General features: G+C 43.9%; 1 pseudogene; it reads left to right on the plus strand.

Annotated features, from left to right (window-relative positions):
• The first annotated feature begins 7,760 nt into the window (after positions 1-7,760).
• Positions 7,761-8,483, plus strand: LOC101844131 (annotated as a pseudogene).
• The last annotated feature ends 270 nt before the right edge of the window (positions 8,484-8,753 follow it).

Consider the following 8,753-nt stretch of genomic DNA (forward strand, 5'->3'; position numbering starts at 1 on the left):
GTGGTGCTGAGCCCTGGGATGGTGAGAGCCCCTTCTTTGCTGAGTGCCCTCTTACATGCTGCAGGACCACCCACAAGCTCTACTGCTTTGCATTTGCCCTGCAATCTTTCATGCCAGTTGACTTCTCATCTCCAAATCCCTTTTCACATTAAACACAAACCCACACACTCTGTCCCATTTTCCTTTGAAATAAATCACAAGCCCATGCCAGAAACGACTCAGGGTGTTCTCTGGAATTTGTAAACAGCATTAAAGTCTTGTGGGAAATGTCACAGAGTGTTGGGCTGAATTTATTAAGTAATTTCTTAGCTTAAAATATATCTTTCCAGCCTGCTGTCTGACAACATTTACCTCTAATGGAATTTTATCCACTCTTGATCACTAAGCACAGTCTCATCCGAGAGTTCAGATGCCCAAGCTCCGCTCATCCTGTTAGGCTCTCAGTAGGAGAGCTTCAAACTGACTACCAGACCTCTTCTGGCCACAAGCCACTGGAAGCTCTGAGTGTCCAACCAGCCTGTATTCTCAGGATGTCAGGGTGTCTGTCCCCAGACAACATACACATGCACGTGACCAAATGAAGACCAATCACTTGCAGCTATATTCAGCCCCCACCAGTGGCAGAACCAAGGAGAGTCTGAGGTAAGGTTTTTCCCAACCGCCCTTGGCTCCAACCTATTCTGACACATTTGAAATAAAACCACTATTCTCTGTGCACAATAGCTTCAAGACACATCCTTTAAATTGTCCTTCTCTGAATCCCGGGCATCAGCCTGGGAATCCAGCATGGGACTGATCAAGACCCCCTGAATCTGGGTGTCAGTGAGGAGGCCTAGGGAATCTATTGAGCCTTGGGCAGCAGATCAGTACTCATCCCGAGTATACACACGGACTTTGGACTCCCATCCAACAATGAGAGGTGCACTCTCACCCTGAACTCTTGGGAGAGGGTCTAGGCCCTGCCCTGGATGAAGTGACAGACTATGGACAACTCCATGGAGAGCCTCACCCTCCCTGGGGAAATGAGGGGATATTGGGGGGGTTGGGGGGCACGGGAGGAGGGAGGGAAAGGGAAAGGGACCTGGAACTGACTTGTGAAGCAACCTTGTTTCTAATCTAAATTTAAACTGAAAAATAAATAAATAAAGAAAGAAAGAAAGGAAGGAAGGAAGGAAGAAAGAAAGAAAGAAAAAAAAGAAAAAAATTGTCCTTCTCTTCTTCAACCGATAATCATCTTTAAGTCTTCCTTAGTAGAAAGGTTGGCATCATCCTTAGGCGCTTTTGACCTCTGGTCTCAATTGGCCAGTTAAGTTACACATCTGTAAAGAGTAACTGTTTTATTCAAATTTATAATCAAGAGAATAAATAAAGAGGCTGCCCTTTTCAGTCCTTCCTAGATCAACTTCTGGCTGCTGTCATCCGTGGTCTCAGTCCTGTGGCTTCAGGGCCCATCCTAGGCAGGGCAATAAGTAATACAACAGCATTTGTTAGACCAGCCCTGCAACTATAAGGAAGGCTGTTCAAGGGAGTTAACCCTGAGCCTCTCACACCTCTGAATGTCAACCTTCTCTACTGTGCAATACAAGAAAAATAATGCACTGGTCAAAATACCTGCAGTTTGGGCTGGCAAGATGGCACCATGGGTGAAAAAGCTGTCACCAAGCCTCACAACCTGAATTGGAATCCTGGGTCCCACATGGTAGAGGCTGCCCTCTGTAAATTGTCTTCTATCCACCACAGTCACCATGGTATGTGCACATAAACACACACACACACACACACACACACACACACACACACACACGCAAGTGTCAGGTCTCAAGCAGTGCATATGTCCAGAAAAGACAGTCTTGGCTCAGCTCGAGCTGGACTGTAGAAGGATTCTGGCAGCTAGATAAACGCCAACATTCCCCAGGGAACTTGTGAAATGGGTTGCTGTCCTCCAAGATGAGTCATTTCCCTTGCCTCTGGCAGAAGGAACATGTGGCTCTCCATTGGCATATATACCTGTGGTTGCACATCAAAGCCTATGCTGGCCTCCAGGATCCTTCATCTCCTGCTCACATGTACTTGTTAGACATCTCAAAGCCCGCAATCTTGATCCTTCCCAGTTCACAGGCCTCCCTCCTCCCAGATACCCATTTGTTCTCTGTATAACAGCAAGGTTTTCCCCACTGCTTCTGCTATGATCCCTTCTCTTGCAGAGATCCCTGGCCATATTCAGTCTGCTTCTTTTTCTGTCTGCTCTGGACTCTTCCAGGTACCCCCGAATGTTCTTTCTCTCCTATCTACAATTAAAAAAAACCTTCCTCCTAATCATGGAGCTACCATTTTGGTCTTTTCTTTACTGTGCCTTCACATACAGTAAGTAAAATGTTTTTCAAAATATCTACAATCTGGAATCACATTGTTGGAATCTAGATGATCTTGGACAGAGTTATGGCTAAACATGGTTTAAACATAAACCCGAAAGTTTCATATGCTAGAAACTTGGTAACCGGTGTAAAGGTACCAGGATGTGCTAAGACCCTTCAGAGACTAGGTCTAATAGGAGGTGACTGGATCAAACCTTCCAGGGTGAAGGGATCAAAACTGGTTTTGAGGAGTAGGCTGGGGCTGGTGGAAGTGGCTAGCTCCTCCCCACGGAGATTGCTATAAAGAGCAAGAGTGGCCTCTCCAGTATTTGTTGCTTCCTGTATTATCACATGATCTCTATCTTTGCATCTGTCCACTTTCCCTTCTATTTCTCTGCCATTATAAGGCAGCCTGGGAGCCTTTACCAGATGGTAACACTGTGTTATTTGGACTTTATTGTAAAGTAAACAAACTTTTTTCATTATGTATTACCAGAGTCAGGTACTGTGTTGTAAAAACACAAAGAGACAAGATGAGTTGTTTAACTAATTTCTGCTTCAGTTTCCTTATCTATATGACCATGATAATGTCTACTTCATATGATTATCCTGAAAATCAAAATAATTATGTAAAATGCCTAGAATAATCCCTGGTTATTATTCTTGAACAATTACCAAGCATAGTAAGTAATCATTATTTGTGATTTATTGTCTAACTACCATATACCCTTTGCTGCTTTTCTTCTAATTAGATATCCCAGATCCTCAGACTCTCTGAGGTATTTATCGCTTTGACTGAAGAGAAACTTCTAGCTGACTTCTCACACTGGAGTACAGTTCTTCTACCGTACCCCTGCTTTAAGGATTTGAAGACAAGTTCATCTCTCAAGTGCTCTACATTTCCAAGGAGAAGGTAAAAGCTGCCCAGCTTTCCTCCCAAGAGACAGTAAGGAGGCCGCTCTTCACTCAGACCAGGCCAGGGGCTCTCCTGTGTGTGTGGAACCTAGAGAGCTGACAGTCTTGGGAAACTGAACTTGTTTCACTCCCCAACTCCAGAACCAAAGATAAAGCAGAACTGTTGGCAGCTGATGGCTGCTGGGGGAGGGGTGTCACTTTTCTTTGGGGATGGCCTGGAAGGGTCCCCATGACCCCCCAGTGGATGACCACACATCCATGCACATATGGACAGTTCTAGTTAAACTCAATGGTTATTTTTTAAAAGGAAAAAGACGTGAAGTTGAAAGGGAGATGAGTTGTGAGAGAGGAATTGGGAGGAGGTAGATATAATCAAGATGTATTGTGTGCATTTATGAAATTTTCAAAGGATAAATTAAAAATTAATTTTTACAAGCTAAAGCAACAATTCATCAGGATAGCCACAAAAATCTCCCCAGTCCCCCAAAAAACCTAGTGAGGAACAAGAAATCGAAAACAAAAATTTAAACATACTAAAACCCGTCAGCACAGGTAAGAAGCCAATTATAGAATTTGACATTTGAAAGTTATATCTGTTACAAGTTTTTGTTTGTTTGTTTTTCCTGAAACATGTTATACTCAAGTATGTCTTTTCTCTGTGCTGAGAATATACACCTACAGAACAAATGAGAAAAGCCAGGAGCGGCAGCACTTGTAATCCCAATACTTTGAGGTGAGACCCCATGAGGGAAAAAAAGGAGAAGCAGGTAAGTGCACTGAAAAAAAGGTTTCATCTGGGACAGTTTTAACTCAAGAGAGTAGCCACCTTCTGTTTGATGACATCACCTTAGACATTCTGCAGTTAATTATACCATGATTCTCTTTACATCTTAATATAGGAAGATGTGGGTGGCATCCACGTCTTAAGATTTACAAATTGATCAAAACACATTGAAAGTTCATTTGTAAACTTACATTGGGTTAGTTATATGTACCCTGGTATTTTGGTTTGATTTTGATTTTTATTCCTCAGTCAATGGCTTTCTAACCATACAACTGAAGTCTAGAGGATATTTTAAGTCAGCCAAAAGACAAAATAAACCATACATGTGTTTATTTACTTCATACGTTGAGTTTTTAAAGAAATGCAAAGAATTATGAGACCATTTGAAATATTTACTTTGCCTCTTAAGTCCCAACTATAACATTGGCGTGAAAGAATGTTCCTACAAGTTATGATGAAGGTGCAGGTGACGGGGAGGCGGGATGCTCAGAACCCAAGAGAGGAGCCTGGAAGGCTACCTCTTCCTCAGGGCTGTAAACGCCAACAGTTAATGAGCAAAACTATGGAAACAACAGGGAGCAGGCAGACAGGAAGGAAGGTCAAGAGCAAACAGGCCAGGGCTGAGAATAAACCAGGGATTAATTATAAATGAATTAAACCTACCAGCTCAAATTAAATAGGCAATTTCAATTTGACATTTACAAGGTTTTTCGTTAGTTACAATTTTGGGGTGTGTGGGCTCTCAGAGATGATCTATTGTGTGTTTCCTTAAAGTTTGTTAAGAAATTCCCATTTCTGGGGCCAGAGAAATGGCTCAGCAGGTAAAAGAGCTAGCCTTGAAGTCAGGCATCCTGAGTTCAAACTTCAGAATGCACATAAAGGTGTAAAGAGAAAACCACACAGAAACACACATACACCATGCATACATGTATACAAAGACGTGCACGCACACACACACACACACACACACTAAAAAAATAAACAAACACGCAGGTTAGAATGAAAAAATGAAACAAGAAATCTTTTTCCTTAAATAAACATTTGTTAACCATCAGTGTGGTTGCTGGGGATGTAGCTTACTTGGCAGAGTTCTTGCCTTGCATTCGTGAAGCTCCAATGTGACCCCAATACCACATAAGTGCGGTGGCTCACGCCTCTGGTGTCAGCACTCAAACAGTAAAGGCGGGAGGGGAGGTTCAGATGTTCAGGGTATCCTCATCTACACAGAGTTTCTGGCCAGCGTAGGCTAGAGCCCTGTCTTTAAAAAAGGCATATGAGATTTGCTCTCTGTATAGTTGATTTTGCAAGTCTTGGTCCGGGCAAGTTGTTCTCAAATCACATTCTACATCAGAGTCCCTAGGGATCTCAAGCAATAAAGCCCACGCGAGCTGGATGGAGGCCCACTGAAAGTGAGAAGCGTAGTTCTAGACATGCAGCTTGCTTTCTTCTGAGACTGCCTGACCAGTGCTTTCCCTCATTTCTATCTCGGTTCACACTTAGGAACCCATGAGCATCCAAGGAAAGACATCAGGTTAATATGAAAATAAAACCTGAAGATGCTGTCCTGACCCTCGAGTGTTTACCTGGAGAACCTACCAGGCTGCCAGGCACAGACCTGGAAGTTAATTACTATCCCAAGGCAATCAATGCAGGCAACAAGAGGAAGATGCTGTACATCTGCAAACATGGCGGCCCTCAGACCACTAAAGCCAGGGTTGTGGCACCAGGGGAAACTTTGTGATGCAAATAAGTATTGAGCAAGCCCTGAGGGATGGGCACAGATGACTACTTAGAGGTAGGAGGGCAGGGTGAGAGAAGGCAGCAATGAGGTTACAGAGCAATGATCCAGGCTCCTCTTTGCTGTAGTAAGATGCTAATTAAAATCACCTTCAGTTCCCACAGGCACTATCTAGTTAAAGCTTGAAGAGGTGAAATTAAAAAAGAGAGAGAAAGAGAGAGAGAGGGAGAGAGAGAGGAGAGTCCATAAAATTTAGTACCAACTTAATTTTTATTCATTGTGAATCAATGCAAAAACCAGAATAGACCTAACACATCGTTGTGGAGTGGGGTTTGGAATCACAACACATTCTTGGCTGGAATCAGAAAGGTAATAAAACTAAGGAGAAAGTGCCGGGTCTTCAGTCCCACTGGTGATTGTACTTCTGTCCCTGGCTTCTCCCTACAGAACATCTCCAGGAACAAGAAGTCAGCAAAACCCAGTGGGTGCAGAGGAAATCAAGTCTAAACCCTCTACAGAATCTATGCACAGTACCACCCTGGACCTGGGCAACCAGGACATTGGTGCCACACTTTAGAGACCTGTATGGTACTCTTCATCTTAAATAGGAAGAAGCCACAGTATTAAGAGACATACATGTCGCTGGGTGGTGGTAGCACACGCCTTTAATTTCAGCACTCAGGAGGCAGAGGTAGGTGGATTTCTGTGAGTTCAAGGCCAGCCTGGTCTACAGAGTGAGTTCCAGGACAGGCTCCAAAGCTACAGAGAAACCCTGTCTTGAAAAAAAATGTTAATGAAGGTGTTTTTTTAAAGAGAGATAGAGATGCATGTCCATCAGGATCTGGTGCCATCCCTCATAGAGATGGTAGTGTAGATAACAGGGTCAATAAATCCCCTGCCCATCCTAGGCCTCTCCTCCAGGTCTGTATCCCAACATGGACCATCTGTACTCTCATGTCTAAAAGATGCTTTGCAGAGGCTTTGGAAAGATGGTATGGCGAGAGCTTAGACAAATAGGGAAAATTCAGAGGGAAGAAGGAGGATGGAATCAGCAAAGGAAATAAAAAAAATTGTCTGCTGAGACTAGGATGCCTCTATTTGCCTGCAGAATGCTAGGGAAGACCACCAAAGAGCCTCAGCTTCTTGGTGTTTGACAGTCCAACACACACACTGTGGTGGTTAGACTGTGAATGGCCCTGATGTCCCCAGTTGGTGGAACTCTCTGGGAAGGGTTGGAAGGTGCAGCATAATTGAAAAAGTGTGTCACTAGGGATGGGCTTTGAGGTTTCAAAAGTACACACCATGCTCTGTTATCTCTCTCTGCCTCGTTCTTGTGAATCAAGATGTGATCTCTCAGTTGCCGCTCCCACACTATACCTGTCTGCCTGCTGCCATTCTCCCCACCATGGTAGCCATGGACTCTAACCCTCTGGAACCGTAAGCCCCAAATTAAATGATTTCTTAAGCAAGTTGCCTTGCTCATGGTATTTTAGCATAGCAATCAAAAAGTAACTAAGATTCTCTTCCCCACATAATTACTGGACATGGCACATTTCCATGATAGAAGTAGGCATTTTATTCCATCCCAGGAGGGAAAAAAAAGCAAGCCTCTCTCCATCCTCAGATTGTAGCAATTTGTGTGATGGGAAAGATTAGGAAAATGCCTGTAAATGCCTATGCCTTCCGTGCCGCTCATGAACTCCCATTGTTTAAACCCATCACCCTTTTCCCCTCATTTTAGGAATCACAGATGAAAGCTTGAGGCTTTTCTACCCTGTTAGGGTTCATCTGTGAATTCAGTTCAGGAAAGAAAGAGTACAAGGCTGCCTTCGGCCCTGGATCTAACACAAAAGCAGTCCTTGGTCCCCCCAGACATTCCAACACCAAATTGGGCACATGGAGCTGGACAGGTGACTCTAGCAGCGTCACGTTTTAAAATGTGCAATGGGGGTGGGCATCTACTGCGAGAATGAATCAGACAATCGACATTCCAGAAAATGTGGACATCGCTCTGAAGGGGCGCACAGTCATTGCGAAGAGCCCCAGAGGAACCCTCCGGAGGGACTTCAATAACATCCATGTAGAGCTGAGTCTCCTTGGGAAGAAGAGGCTCCTGGCTGACAGGTGGTGGGGTAACAGAAAGGAACTGGCCACTGTCCAAACCATCTGCAGGCATGTTCAGAACATGGTCAAGGGAGTCACACTGGGCTTCCATTACAAGATGAGGTCTGTGTATGCTCACTTCCCCATCAACGTTGTTATTCAGGAGAACGGGTCTTTGGTTGAAATCTGAAATTTTTTGGGTGAAAAACACATCCGCAGAGTTCGGATGAGGACAGGTATTGCTTGTTCTGTCTCTCAAGCCTTGAAGGATGAATTAATCCTTGAAGGAAATGATATTGAACTTGTTTCAAATTCAGCAGCTCTGATTCAGCAAGCCACAACAGTTAAAAACAAACATATCAGGGTGTTTTTTGATAGTTTCTATGTGTCTAAAAAAGGAACACTGCAGCAGGCTGAAGAGTTAAGACTTAAGTTACCCAGTTCCAGAAACAAGATCCTGAATTTAAGTATGATTTGCAGTGTCTTTTGGGACAATAAAAGACGTATTGGGGAAAAAAGGTACAATGGGGAGCCCATGGCTAATAAGGCATTTGGAAGCAAAAAGAAACCGGAAGCAGTCTTCATTTAGGAGAGAAGCAGCTGGAACAAGAGACACTGAGGACAACAAACTGCAAAGAATAACCTGGATGACAGCTGTTGAGGAAGCAGCTGGAAAGGGTGCTGGAGGGCACAGATTGAACCTTGAACCAGGAGCTAAAGGTTAAGGGCTTGTTACTAGTGGGATGTCGCCTAGGCCTTGGAACATGGAGAGAAAATGCTCCAGAGAACCTAACAGCATCTCCAGAAGAGAGGAGAGACAACTGGCTTAAGGTTGAGAAACCAGAATCTAGAGGAAGGG

The sequence above is a fragment of the Mesocricetus auratus genome, unplaced genomic scaffold (genome assembly GCF_017639785.1).
Source record: "Mesocricetus auratus isolate SY011 unplaced genomic scaffold, BCM_Maur_2.0 Super-Scaffold_100009, whole genome shotgun sequence".
NCBI lineage: Eukaryota > Metazoa > Chordata > Mammalia > Rodentia > Cricetidae > Mesocricetus > Mesocricetus auratus.